The sequence below is a fragment of the Salvelinus alpinus genome, chromosome 2 (genome assembly GCF_045679555.1).
Source record: "Salvelinus alpinus chromosome 2, SLU_Salpinus.1, whole genome shotgun sequence".
NCBI classification, from domain to species: domain Eukaryota; kingdom Metazoa; phylum Chordata; class Actinopteri; order Salmoniformes; family Salmonidae; genus Salvelinus; species Salvelinus alpinus.
The window spans coordinates 117,548,502-117,562,436 of NC_092087.1; the positions used below are offsets into that span (position 1 = coordinate 117,548,502).

The 13,935-nt window shown below is 38.2% G+C and overlaps 15 non-coding genes across 15 annotated transcripts; all 15 read left to right on the forward strand.

Moving 5' to 3' along the window:
• The first annotated feature begins 102 nt into the window (after positions 1–102).
• On the forward strand, positions 103–175 carry trnam-cau (transfer RNA methionine (anticodon CAU)). Its single transcript has one exon. It is a non-coding gene; the product is annotated as a tRNA-Met (tRNA).
• A 3,014-nt stretch (positions 176–3,189) lies between these two features.
• On the forward strand, positions 3,190–3,262 carry trnam-cau (transfer RNA methionine (anticodon CAU)). The gene has a single exon. It is a non-coding gene; the product is annotated as a tRNA-Met (tRNA).
• Positions 3,263–3,887: 625 nt separating this feature from the next.
• Positions 3,888–3,960, forward strand: trnam-cau (transfer RNA methionine (anticodon CAU)). Its single transcript has one exon. It is a non-coding gene; the product is annotated as a tRNA-Met (tRNA).
• A 142-nt stretch (positions 3,961–4,102) lies between these two features.
• Positions 4,103–4,175, forward strand: trnam-cau (transfer RNA methionine (anticodon CAU)). The gene has a single exon. It is a non-coding gene; the product is annotated as a tRNA-Met (tRNA).
• A 624-nt stretch (positions 4,176–4,799) lies between these two features.
• trnam-cau (transfer RNA methionine (anticodon CAU)) lies at positions 4,800–4,872 on the forward strand. Its single transcript has one exon. It is a non-coding gene; the product is annotated as a tRNA-Met (tRNA).
• A 276-nt stretch (positions 4,873–5,148) lies between these two features.
• trnam-cau (transfer RNA methionine (anticodon CAU)) lies at positions 5,149–5,221 on the forward strand. Its single transcript has one exon. It is a non-coding gene; the product is annotated as a tRNA-Met (tRNA).
• A 625-nt stretch (positions 5,222–5,846) lies between these two features.
• trnam-cau (transfer RNA methionine (anticodon CAU)) lies at positions 5,847–5,919 on the forward strand. Its single transcript has one exon. It is a non-coding gene; the product is annotated as a tRNA-Met (tRNA).
• A 490-nt stretch (positions 5,920–6,409) lies between these two features.
• Positions 6,410–6,482, forward strand: trnat-cgu (transfer RNA threonine (anticodon CGU)). Its single transcript has one exon. It is a non-coding gene; the product is annotated as a tRNA-Thr (tRNA).
• A 276-nt stretch (positions 6,483–6,758) lies between these two features.
• Positions 6,759–6,831, forward strand: trnam-cau (transfer RNA methionine (anticodon CAU)). The gene has a single exon. It is a non-coding gene; the product is annotated as a tRNA-Met (tRNA).
• A 625-nt stretch (positions 6,832–7,456) lies between these two features.
• On the forward strand, positions 7,457–7,529 carry trnam-cau (transfer RNA methionine (anticodon CAU)). Its single transcript has one exon. It is a non-coding gene; the product is annotated as a tRNA-Met (tRNA).
• Positions 7,530–8,369: 840 nt separating this feature from the next.
• On the forward strand, positions 8,370–8,442 carry trnam-cau (transfer RNA methionine (anticodon CAU)). The gene has a single exon. It is a non-coding gene; the product is annotated as a tRNA-Met (tRNA).
• Positions 8,443–10,893: 2,451 nt separating this feature from the next.
• Positions 10,894–10,966, forward strand: trnam-cau (transfer RNA methionine (anticodon CAU)). Its single transcript has one exon. It is a non-coding gene; the product is annotated as a tRNA-Met (tRNA).
• A 276-nt stretch (positions 10,967–11,242) lies between these two features.
• Positions 11,243–11,315, forward strand: trnam-cau (transfer RNA methionine (anticodon CAU)). Its single transcript has one exon. It is a non-coding gene; the product is annotated as a tRNA-Met (tRNA).
• An 840-nt stretch (positions 11,316–12,155) lies between these two features.
• trnam-cau (transfer RNA methionine (anticodon CAU)) lies at positions 12,156–12,228 on the forward strand. The gene has a single exon. It is a non-coding gene; the product is annotated as a tRNA-Met (tRNA).
• A 1,538-nt stretch (positions 12,229–13,766) lies between these two features.
• On the forward strand, positions 13,767–13,839 carry trnam-cau (transfer RNA methionine (anticodon CAU)). Its single transcript has one exon. It is a non-coding gene; the product is annotated as a tRNA-Met (tRNA).
• The last annotated feature ends 96 nt before the right edge of the window (positions 13,840–13,935 follow it).

Genomic DNA, 13,935 nt, shown 5'->3' on the forward strand with positions numbered 1-13,935 from the left:
TGACTTTCAGACCATACATTTTGGCACGGTGGTTAGAACGTCACTGTCAAAATATGAAGGTCGGTATCGATATTTTTTTCTTTTGAATTATTGATAAACTGTGCCTCGTTGGCGCAGTAGGTAGCGCGTCAGTCTCATAATCTGAAGGTCGTGAGTTCGATCCTCACACGGGGCAGCTAAGCATTATGTAAAATTACAGTGTTGGCTGAAGAGGAAGTAAAAATTAATTCTCATTGTTCTTGGACTTTAAGACAATACATACTATTGTCAAGGTGGATACCACATCTTAACGTCCATATCTATATTTTTTAAGCTGTTCCTCGTTGGTGCAGTAGGTAGCGCGTCAGTCTCATAATCTGAAGGTCGTGAGTTCGATCCTCACACGGGGCAGCAAAGCTTTATGTAAAATTACAGTGTTGGCTGAAGAGGAAGTAAAAATTAATTCTCATTGTTTTTGGACTTTCAGACAAGACATACTATTGTCAAGGTGGATACCACATCTTAAGGTCCATATCTATATTTTTTACTTTAGAATGAAATCATTGTTTATTTCTCAGGTGTTGTGGACTTTCAGACCATACATTTTGGCACGGTGGTTAGAACGTCACTGTCAAAATCTGAAGGTCGGTATCGATATTTTTTTCTTTCGAATTACTGATAACCTGTGCCTCGTTGGCGCAGTAGGTAGCGCGTCAGTCTCATAATCTGAAGGTCGTGAGTTCGATCCTCACACAGGGCAGTAACGCTTATTGTAAAATTACAGTGTTGGCTGAAGAGGAAGTAAAAATTAATTCTCATTGTTTTTGGACTTTCAGACAAGACATACTATTGTCAAGGTGGATACCACATCTTAAGGTCCATATCTATATTTTTTACTTTAGAATGAAATCATTGTTTATTTCTCAGATGTTGTGGACTTTCAGACCATACATTTTGGCACGGTGGTTAGAACGTCACTGTCAAAATCTAAAGGTCGGTATCGATATTTTTTTCTTTTGAATTATTGATAAACTGTTCCTTGTTGGCTCAGTAGGTACTGCGTCAGTCTCATAATCTGAAGGTCGTGAGTTCGATCCTCACACGGGGCAGCTAAGCTTTATGTAAAATTATAGTGTTGGCTGAAGAGGAAGTAAAAATTAATTCTCATTGTTCTTGGACTTTAAGACAATACATACTATTGTCAAGGTGGATACCACATCGTAACGTCCATATCTATATTTTTTAAACTGTGCCTCGTTGGTGCAGTAGGTAGCGAGTCAGTCTCATAATCTGAAGGTCGTGAGTTCGATCCTCACACGGGGCAGCAAAGCTTTATGTAAAATTACAGTGTTGGCTGAAGAGGAAGTAAAAATTAATTCTCATTGTTTTTGGACTTTCAGACAAGACATACTATTGTCAAGGTGGATACCACATCTTAAGGTCCATATCTATATTTTTTACTTTAGAATGAAATCATTGTTTATTTCTCAGGTGTTGTGGACTTTCAGACCATACATTTTGGCACGGTGGTTAGAACGTCACTGTCAAAATCTGAAGGTCGGTATCGATATTTTTTTCTTTCGAATTACTGATAACCTGTGCCTCGTTGGCGCAGTAGGTAGCGCGTCTGTCTCATAATCTGAAGGTCGTGAGTTCGATCCTCACACGGGGCAGCAAAGCTTTATGTAAAATTACAGTGTTGGCTGAAGAGGAAGTAAAAATTAATTCTCATTGTTTTTGGACATTCAGACAAGACCTACTATTGTCAAGGTGGATACCACATCTTAAGGTCCATATCTATATTTTTTACTTTAGAATGAAATCATTGTTTATTTCTCAGATGTTGTGGACTTTCAGACCATACATTTTGGCACGGTGGTTAGAACGTCACTGTCAAAATCTGAAGGTCGGTATCGATATTTTTTCCTTTCGAATTATTGATAAAATGTTCCTCGTTGGCGCAGTAGGTAGCGCGTCAGTCTCATAATCTGAAGGTCGTGAGTTCGATCCTCACACGGGGCAGCTAAGCTTTATGTAAAATTACAGTGTTGGCTGAAGAGGAAGTAAAAATTAATTCTCATTGTTCTTGGACTTTCAGACAATACATACTATTGTCAAGGTGGATACCACATCTTAAAGTCCATATCTATATTTCTTAAACTGTGCCTCGTTGGTGCAGTAGGTAGCGCGTCAGTCTCATAATCTGAAGGTCGTGAGTTCGATCCTCACACGGGGCAGCAAAGCTTTATGTAAAATTACAGTGTTGGCTGAAGAGGAAGTAAAAATTAATTCTCATTGTTTTTGGACTTTCAGACAAGACATACTATTGTCAAGGTGGATACCACATCTTAAGGTCCATATCTATATTTTTTACTTTAGAATGAAATCATTGTTTATTTCTCAGGTGTTGTGGACTTTCAGACCATACATTTTGGCACGGTGGTTAGAACGTCACTGTCAAAATCTGAAGGTCGGTATCGATATTTTTTCTTTCGAATTCCTGATAACCTGTTCCTCGTTGGCGCAGTAGGTAGCGCGTCAGTCTCATAATCTGAAGCTCGTGAGTTCGATCCTCACACGGGGCAGTAATGCTTATTGTAAAATTACAGTGTTGGCTGAAGAGGAAGTAAAAATTAATTCTCATTGTTTTTGGACTTTCAGACAAGACATACTATTGTCAAGGTGGATACCACATCTTAAGGTCCATATCTATATTTTTTACTTTAGAATGAAATCATTGTTTATTTCTCAGGTGTTGTGGACTTTCAGACCATACATTTTGGCACGGTGGTTAGAACGTCACTGTCAAAATCTGAAGGTCGGTATCGATATTTTTTTCTTTCGAATTACTGATAACCTGTGCCTCGTTGGCGCAGTAGGTAGCGCGTCAGTCTCATAATCTGAAGGTTGTGAGTTCGATCCTCACACGGGGCAGTAACGCTTATTGTAAAATTACAGTGTTGGCTGAAGAAGAAGTAAAAATTAATTCTCATTGTTTTTGGACTTTCAGACAAGACATACTATTGTCAAGGTGGATACCACATCTTAAGGTCCATATCTATATTTTTTACTTTAGAATGAAATCATTGTTTATTTCTCAGGTGTTGTGGACTTTCAGACCATACATTTTGGCACGGTGGTTAGAACGTCACTGTCAAAATCTGAAGGTCGGTATCGATATTTTTTTCTTTCGAATTACTGATAACCTGTGCCTCGTTGGCGCAGTAGGTAGCGCGTCAGTCTCATAATCTGAAGGTCGTGAGTTCGATCCTCACACGGGGCAGCAAAGCTTTATGTAAAATTACAGTGTTGGCTGAAGAGGAAGTAAAAATTAATTCTCATTGTTTTTGGACATTCAGACAAGACCTACTATTGTCAAGGTGGATACCACATCTTAAGGTCCATATCTATATTTTTTACTTTAGAATGAAATCATTGTTTATTTCTCAGATGTTGTGGACTTTCAGACCATACATTTTGGCACGGTGGTTAGAACGTCACTGTCAAAATCTGAAGGTCGGTATTGATATTTTTTCCTTTCGAATTATTGATAAATTGTTCCTTGTTGGCTCAGTAGGTACTGCGTCAGTCTCATAATCTGAAGGTCGTGAGTTCGATCCTCACACGGGGCAGCAAAGCTTTATGTAAAATTACAGTGTTGGCTGAAGAGGAAGTAAAAATTAATTCTCATTGTTTTTGGACATTCAGACAAGACATACTATTGTCAAGGTGGATACCACATCTTAAGGTCCATATCTATATTTTTTACTTTAGAATGAAATCATTGTTTATTTCTCAGGTGTTGTGGACTTTCAGACCATACATTTTGGCACGGTGGTTAGAACGTCACTGTCAAAATATGAAAGTCGGTATCGATATTTTTTTCTTTTGAATTATTGATAAACTGTGCCTCGTTGGCGCAGTAGGTAGCGCGTCAGTCTCATAATCTGAAGGTCGTGAGTTCGATCCTCACACGGGGCAGCTAAGCTTTATGTAAAATTACAGTGTTGGCTGAAGAGGAAGTAAAAATTAATTCTCATTGTTCTTGGACTTTCAGACAATACATACTATTGTCAAGGTGGATACCACATCTTAACGTCCATATCTATATTTTTTAAACTGTGCCTCGTTGGCGCAGTAGGTAGCGCGTCAGTCTCATAATCTGAAGGTCGTGAGTTCGATCCTCACACGGGGCAGCAAAGCTTTATGTAAAATTACAGTGTTGGCTGAAGAGGAAGTAAAAATTAATTCTCATTGTTTTTGGACTTTCAGACAAGACATACTATTGTCAAGGTGGATACCACATCTTAAGGTCCATATCTATATTTTTTACTTTAGAATGAAATCATTGTTTATTTCTCAGGTGTTGTGGACTTTCAGACCATACATTTTGGCACGGTGGTTAGAACGTCACTGTCAAAATCTGAAGGTCGGTATCGATATTTTTTCTTTCGAATTACTGATAACCTGTTCCTCGTTGGCGCAGTAGGTAGCGCGTCAGTCTCATAATCTGAAGGTCGTGAGTTCGATCCTCACACGGGGCAGTAATGCTTATTGTAAAATTACAGTGTTGGCTGAAGAGGAAGTAAAAATTAATTCTCATTGTTTTTGGACTTTCAGACAAGACATACTATTGTCAAGGTGGATACCACATCTTAAGGTCCATATCTATATTTTTTACTTTAGAATGAAATCATTGTTTATTTCTCAGGTGTTGTGGACTTTCAGACCATACATTTTGGCACGGTGGTTAGAACGTCACTGTCAAAATCTGAAGGTCGGTATCGATATTTTTTTCTTTCGAATTACTGATAACCTGTGCCTCGTTGGCGCAGTAGGTAGCGCGTCAGTCTCATAATCTGAAGGTCGTGAGTTCGATCCTCACACGGGGCAGTAAAGCTTATTGTAAAATTACAGTGTTGGCTGAAGAGGAAGTAAAAATTAATTCTCATTGTTTTTGGACTTTCAGACAAGACATACTATTGTCAAGGTGGATACCACATCTTAAGGTCCATATCTATATTTTTTACTTTAGAATGAAATCATTGTTTATTTCTCAGGTGTTGTGGAATTTCAGACCATACATTTTGGCACGGTGGTTAGAACGTCACTGTCAAAATCTGAAGGTCGGTATCGATATTTTTTTCTTTCGAATTACTGATAACCTGTGCCTCGTTGGCGCAGTAGGTAGCGCGTCAGTCTCATAATCTGAAGGTCGTGAGTTCGATCCTCACACGGGGCAGCAAAGCTTTATGTAAAATTACAGTGTTGGCTGAAGAGGAAGTAAAAATGAATTCTCATTGTTTTTGGACATTCAGACAAGACATACTATTGTCAAGGTGGATACCACATCTTAAGGTCCATATCTATATTTTTTACTTTAGAATGAAATCATTGTTTATTTCTCAGGTGTTGTGGACTTTCAGACCATACATTTTGGCACGGTGGTTAGAACGTCACTGTCAAAATCTGAAGGTCGGTATCGATATTTTTTCCTTTCGAATTATTGATAAACTGTTCCTTGTTTGCTCAGTAGGTACTGCGTCAGTCTCATAATCTGAAGGTCGTGAGTTCGATCCTCACACGGGGCAGCAAAGCTTTATGTAAAATTACAGTGTTGGCTGAAGAGGAAGTAAAAATTAATTCTCATTGTTTTTGGACATTCAGACAAGACATACTATTGTCAAGGTGGATACCACATCTTAAGGTCCATATCTATATTTTTTACTTTAGAATGAAATCATTGTTTATTTCTCAGGTGTTGTGGACTTTCAGACCATACATTTTGGCACGGTGGTTAGAACGTCACTGTCAAAATATGAAGGTCGGTATCGATATTTTTTTCTTTTGAATTATTGATAAACTGTGCCTCGTTGGCGCAGTAGGTAGCGCGTCAGTCTCATAATCTGAAGGTCGTGAGTTCGATCCTCACACGGGGCAGCTAAGCTTTATGTAAAATTACAGTGTTGGCTGAAGAGGAAGTAAAAATTAATTCTCATTGTTCTTGGACTTTCAGACAATACATACTATTGTCAAGGTGGATACCACATCTTAACGTCCATATCTATATTTTTTAAACTGTGCCTCGTTGGTGCAGTAGGTAGCGCGTCAGTCTCATAATCTGAAGGTCGTGAGTTCGATCCTCACACGGGGCAGCAAAGCTTTATGTAAAATTACAGTGTTGGCTGAAGAGGAAGTAAAAATTAATTCTCATTGTTTTTGGACTTTCAGACAAGACATACTATTGTCAAGGTGGATACCACATCTTAAGGTCCATATCTATATTTTTTACTTTAGAATGAAATCATTGTTTATTTCTCAGGTGTTGTGGACTTTCAGACCATACATTTTGGCACGGTGGTTAGAACGTCACTGTCAAAATCTGAAGGTCGGTATCGATATTTTTTCTTTCGAATTACTGATAACCTTTTCCTCGTTGGCGCAGTAGGTAGCCCGTCAGTCTCGTAATCTGAAGGTCGTGAGTTCGATCCTCACACGGGGCAGTAATGCTTATTGTAAAATTACAGTGTTGGCTGAAGAGGCAGTAAAAATTAATTCTCATTGTTTTTGGACTTTCAGACAAGACATACTATTGTCAAGGTGGATACCACATCTTAAGGTCCATATCTATATTTTTTACTTTAGAATGAAATCATTGTTTATTTCTCAGGTGTTGTGGACTTTCAGACCATACATTTTGGCACGGTGGTTAGAACGTCACTGTCAAAATCTGAAGGTCGGTATCGATATTTTTTTCTTTCGAATTACTGATAACCTGTGCCTCGTTGGCGCAGTAGGTAGCGCGTCAGTCTCATAATCTGAAGGTCGTGAGTTCGATCCTCACACGGGGCAGTAACGCTTATTGTAAAATTACAGTGTTGGCTGAAGAAGAAGTAAAAATTAATTCTCATTGTTTTTGGACTTTCAGACAAGACATACTATTGTCAAGGTGGATACCACATCTTAAGGTCCATATCTATATTTTTTACTTTAGAATGAAATCATTGTTTATTTCTCAGATGTTGTGGACTTTCAGACCATACATTTTGGCACGGTGGTTAGAACGTCACTGTCAAAATCTAAAGGTCGGTATCGATATTTTTTCCTTTCGAATTTTTGATTAACTGTTCCTTGTTGGCTCAGTAGGTACTGCGTCAGTCTCATAATCTGAAGGTCGTGAGTTTGATCCTCACACGGGGCAGCAAAGCTTTATGTAAAATTACAGTGTTGGCTGAAGAGGAAGTAAAAATTAATTCTCATTGTTTTTGGACATTCAGACAAGACATACTATTGTCAAGGTGGATACCACATCTTAAGGTCCATATCTATATTTTTTACTTTAGAATGAAATCATTGTTTATTTCTCAGGTGTTGTGGACTTTCAGACCATACATTTTGGCACGGTGGTTAGAACGTCACTGTCAAAATATGAAGGTCGGTATCGATATTTTTTTCTTTTGAATTATTTATAAACTGTGCCTCGTTGGCGCAGTAGGTAGCGCGTCAGTCTCATAATCTGAAGGTCGTGAGTTCGATCCTCACACGGGGCAGCTAAGCTTTATGTAAAATTACAGTGTTGGCTGAAGAGGAAGTAAAAATTAATTCTCATTGTTCTTGGACTTTAAGACAATACATACTATTGTCAAGGTGGATACCACATCTTAACGTCCATATCTATATTTTTTTAACTGTGCCTCGTTGGTGCAGTAGGTAGCGCGTCAGTCTCATAACCTGAAGGTCGTGAGTTCGATCCTCACACGGGGCAGCAAAGCTTTATGTAAAATTACAGTGTTGGCTGAAGAGGAAGTAAAAATTAATTCTAATTTTTTTTGGACTTTCAGACAAGACATACTATTGTCAAGGTGGATACCACATCTTAAGGTCCATATCTATATTTTTTACTTTAGAATGAAATCATTGTTTATTTCTCAGGTGTTGTGGACTTTCAGACCATACATTTTGGCACGGTGGTTAGAACGTCACTGTCAAAATATGAAGGTCGGTATCGATATTTTTTCCTTTCGAATTATATATAAACTGTGCCTCGTTGGTGCAGTAGGTAGCGCGTCAGTCTCATAATCTGAAGGTCGTGAGTTCGATCCTCACACGGGGCAGTAACGCTTATTGTAAAATTACAGTGTTGGCTGAAGAGGAAGTAAAAATTAATTCTCATTGTTTTTGGACTTTCAGACAAGACATACTATTGTCAAGGTGGATACCACATCTTAAGGTCCATATCTATATTTTTTACTTTAGAATGAAATCATTGTTTATTTCTCAGGTGTTGTGGACTTTCAGACCATACATTTTGGCACGGTGGTTAGAACGTCACTGTCAAAATATGAAGGTCGGTATCGATATTTTTTCCTTTCGAATTATATATAAACTGTGCCTCGTTGGCGCAGTAGGTAGCGCGTCAGTCTCATAATCTGAAGGTCGTGAGTTCGATCCTCACACGGGGCAGTAACGCTTATTGTAAAATTACAGTGTTGGCTGAAGAGGAAGTAAAAATTAATTCTCATTGTTTTTGGACTTTCAGACAAGACATACTATTGTCAAGGTGGATACCACATCTTAAGGTCCATATCTATATTTTTTACTTTAGAATGAAATCATTGTTTATTTCTCAGGTGTTGTGGACTTTCAGACCATACATTTTGGCACGGTGGTTAGAACGTCACTGTCAAAATCTGAAGGTCGGTATCGATATTTTTTTCTTTTGAATTATTGATAAACTGTTCCTTGTTGGCTCAGTAGGTACTGCGTCAGTCTCATAATCTGAAGGTCGTGAGTTCGATCCTCACACGGGGCAGCTAAGCTTTATGTAAAATTATAGTGTTGGCTGAATAGGAAGTAAAAATTAATTCTCATTGTTCTTGGACTTTAAGACAATACATACTATTGTCAAGGTGGATACCACATCTTAACGTCCATATCTATATTTTTTAAACTGTGCCTCGTTGGTGCAGTAGGTAGCGAGTCAGTCTCATAATCTGAAGGTCGTGAGTTCGATCCTCACACGGGGCAGCAAAGCTTTATGTAAAATTACAGTGTTGGCTGAAGAGGAAGTAAAAATTAATTCTCATTGTTTTTGGACTTTCAGACAAGACATACTATTGTCAAGGTGGATACCACATCTTAAGGTCCATATCTATATTTTTTACTTTAGAATGAAATCATTGTTTATTTCTCAGGTGTTGTGGACTTTCAGACCATACATTTTGGCACGGTGGTTAGAACGTCACTGTCAAAATCTGAAGGTCGGTATCGATATTTTTTTCTTTCGAATTACTGATAACCTGTGCCTCGTTGGCGCAGTAGGTAGCGCGTCAGTCTCATAATCTGAAGGTCGTGAGTTCGATCCTCACACGGGGGAGCAAAGCTTTATGTAAAATTACAGTGTTGGCTGAAGAGGAAGTAAAAATTAATTCTCATTGTTTTTGGACATTCAGACAAGACATACTATTGTCAAGGTGGATACCACATCTTAAGGTCCATATCTATATTTTTTACTTTAGAATGAAATCATTGTTTATTTCTCAGATGTTGTGGACTTTCAGACCATACATTTTGGCACGGTGGTTAGAACGTCACTGTCAAAATCTGAAGGTCGGTATCGATATTTTTTCCTTTCGAATTATTGATAAAATGTTCCTTGTTGGCTCAGTAGGTACTGCGTCAGTCTCATAATCTGAAGGTCGTGAGTTCGATCCTCACACGGGGCAGCAAAGCTTTATGTAAAATTACAGTGTTGGCTGAAGAGGAAGTAAAAATTAATTCTCATTGTTTTTGGACATTCAGACAAGACATACTATTGTCAAGGTGGATACCACATCTTAAGGTCCATATCTATATTTTTTACTTTAGAATGAAATCATTGTTTATTTCTCAGGTGTTGTGGACTTTCAGACCATACATTTTGGCACGGTGGTTAGAACGTCACTGTCAAAATATGAAGGTCGGTATCGATATTTTTTTATTTCGAATTACTGCTAGCCTGTGCGTCGTTGGCGCAGTAGGTAGCGCATCAGTCTCATAATTTGAAGGTCGTGAGTTCGATCCTCACACGGGTCAGTAAAGCTTATTGTAAAATTACAGTGTTGGCTGAAGAGGAAGTAAAAATTAATTGTCATTGTTTTTGGACTTTCAGACAAGACATACTATTGTCAAGTTGGATACCACATCTTAAGGTCCATATCTATATTTTTTACTTTAGAATGAAATCATTGTTTATTTCTCAGGTGTTGTGGACTTTCAGACCATACATTTTGGCACGGTGGTTAGAACGTCACTGTCAAAATCTGAAGGTCGGTATCGATATTTTTTTCATTCGAATTATTGATAAACTGTGCCTCGTTGGCGCAGTAGGTAGCGCGTCAGTCTCATAATCTGAAGGTCGTGAGTTCGATCCTCACACTGGGCAGAAAAGATTTATGTAAAATACAGTGTTGGCTGAAGAGGAAGTAAAAATTAATTTTCATTGTTTTTGGACTTTCAGACAAGACATACTATTGTCAAGGTGGATACCACATCTTAACGTCCATATCTATAATTTTTTTAACTGTGCCTCGTTGGCGCAGTAGGTAGCGCATCAGTCTCATAATCTGAATGTCTTGAGTTCGATCCTCACACGGGGCAGCAAAGCTTTATGTAAAATTACAGTGTTGGCTGAAGAGGAAGTAAAAATTAATTCTCATTGTTTTTGGACTTTCAGACAAGACATACTATTGTCAAGGTGGATACCACATCTTAAGGTCCATATCTATATTTTTTACTTTAGAATGAAATCATTGTTTATTTCTCAGGTGTTGTGGACTTTCAGACCATACATTTTGGCACGGTGGTTAGAACGTCACTGTCAAAATATGAAGGTCGGTATCGATATTTTTTCCTTTCGAATTATAGATAAACTGTGCCTCGTTGGCGCAGTAGGTAGCGCGTCAGTCTCATAATCTGAAGGTCGTGAGTTCGATCCTCACACGGGGCAGTAACGCTTATTGTAAAATTACAGTGTTGGCTGAAGAGGAAGTAAAAATTAATTCTCATTGTTTTTGGACTTTCAGACAAGACATACTATTGTCAAGGTGGATACCACATCTTAAGGTCCATATCTATATTTTTTACTTTAGAATGAAATCATTGTTTATTTCTCAGGTGTTGTGGACTTTCAGACCATACATTTTGGCACGGTGGTTAGAACGTCACTGTCAAAATATGAAGGTCGGTATCGATATTTTTTCCTTTCGAATTATATATAAACTGTGCCTCGTTGGCGCAGTAGGTAGCGCGTCAGTCTCATAATCTGAAGGTCGTGAGTTCGATCCTCACACGGGGCAGTAACGCTTATTGTAAAATTACAGTGTTGGCTGAAGAGGAAGTAAAAATTAATTCTCATTGTTTTTGGACTTTCAGACAAGACATACTATTGTCAAGGTGGATACCACATCTTAAGGTCCATATCTATATTTTTTACTTTAGAATGAAATCATTGTTTATTTCTCAGGTGTTGTGGACTTTCAGACCATACATTTTGGCACGGTGGTTAGAACGTCACTGTCAAAATCTGAAGGTCGGTATCGATATTTTTTTCTTTTGAATTATTGATAAACTGTTCCTTGTTGGCTCAGTAGGTACTGCGTCAGTCTCATAATCTGAAGGTCGTGAGTTCGATCCTCACACGGGGCAGCTAAGCTTTATGTAAAATTATAGTGTTGGCTGAATAGGAAGTAAAAATTAATTCTCATTGTTCTTGGACTTTAAGACAATACATACTATTGTCAAGGTGGATACCACATCTTAACGTCCATATCTATATTTTTTAAACTGTGCCTCGTTGGTGCAGTAGGTAGCGAGTCAGTCTCATAATCTGAAGGTCGTGAGTTCGATCCTCACACGGGGCAGCAAAGCTTTATGTAAAATTACAGTGTTGGCTGAAGAGGAAGTAAAAATTAATTCTCATTGTTTTTGGACTTTCAGACAAGACATACTATTGTCAAGGTGGATACCACATCTTAAGGTCCATATCTATATTTTTTACTTTAGAATGAAATCATTGTTTATTTCTCAGGTGTTGTGGACTTTCAGACCATACATTTTGGCACGGTGGTTAGAACGTCACTGTCAAAATCTGAAGGTCGGTATCGATATTTTTTTCTTTCGAATTACTGATAACCTGTGCCTCGTTGGCGCAGTAGGTAGCGCGTCAGTCTCATAATCTGAAGGTCGTGAGTTCGATCCTCACACGGGGCAGCAAAGCTTTATGTAAAATTACAGTGTTGGCTGAAGAGGAAGTAAAAATTAATTCTCATTGTTTTTGGACATTCAGACAAGACATACTATTGTCAAGGTGGATACCACATCTTAAGGTCCATATCTATATTTTTTACTTTAGAATGAAATCATTGTTTATTTCTCAGATGTTGTGGACTTTCAGACCATACATTTTGGCACGGTGGTTAGAACGTCACTGTCAAAATCTGAAGGTCGGTATCGATATTTTTTCCTTTCGAATTATTGATAAAATGTTCCTTGTTGGCTCAGTAGGTACTGCGTCAGTCTCATAATCTGAAGGTCGTGAGTTCGATCCTCACACGGGGCAGCAAAGCTTTATGTAAAATTACAGTGTTGGCTGAAGAGGAAGTAAAAATTAATTCTCATTGTTTTTGGACATTCAGACAAGACATACTATTGTCAAGGTGGATACCACATCTTAAGGTCCATATCTATATTTTTTACTTTAGAATGAAATCATTGTTTATTTCTCAGGTGTTGTGGACTTTCAGACCATACATTTTGGCACGGTGGTTAGAACGTCACTGTCAAAATATGAAGGTCGGTATCGATATTTTTTTATTTCGAATTACTGCTAGCCTGTGCGTCGTTGGCGCAGTAGGTAGCGCATCAGTCTCATAATTTGAAGGTCGTGAGTTCGATCCTCACACGGGTCAGTAAAGCTTATTGTAAAATTACAGTGTTGGCTGAAGAGGAAGTAAAAATTAATTGTCATTGTTTTTGGACTTTCAGACAAGACATACTATTGTCAAGTTGGATACCACATCTTAAGGTCCATATCTATATTTTTTACTTTAGAATGAAATCATTGTTTATTTCTCAGGTGTTGTGGACTTTCAGACCATACATTTTGGCACGGTGGTTAGAACGTCACTGTCAAAATCTGAAGGTCGGTATCGATATTTTTTTCATTCGAATTATTGATAAACTGTGCCTCGTTGGCGCAGTAGGTAGCGCGTCAGTCTCATAATCTGAAGGTCGTGAGTTCGATCCTCACACTGGGCAGAAAAGATTTATGTAAAATACAGTGTTGGCTGAAGAGGAAGTAAAAATTAATTTTCATTGTTTTTGGACTTTCAGACAAGACATACTATTGTCAAGGTGGATACCACATCTTAACGTCCATATCTATAATTTTTTTAACTGTGCCTCGTTGGCGCAGTAGGTAGCGCATCAGTCTCATAATCTGAATGTCTTGAGTTCGATCCTCACACGGGGCAGCAAAGCTTTATGTAAAATTACAGTGTTGGCTGAAGAGGAAGTAAAAATTAATTCTCATTGTTTTTGGACTTTCAGACAAGACATACTATTGTCAAGGTGGATACCACATCTTAAGGTCCATATCTATATTTTTTACTTTAGAATGAAATCATTGTTTATTTCTCAGGTGTTGTGGACTTTCAGGCCATACATTTTGGCACGGTGGTTAGAACGTCACTGTCAAAATCTGAAGGTCGGTATCGATATTTTTTTCTTTTGAATTATTGATAAACTGTGCCTCGTTGGCGCAGTAGGTAGCGCGTCAGTCTCATAATCTGAAGGTCGTGAGTTCGATCCTCACACGGGGCAGCAAACCTTTATGTAAAATTACAGTGTTGGCTGAAGAGGAAGTAAAAATTAATTCTCATTGTTTTTGGACTTTCAGACAAGACATACTATTGTCAA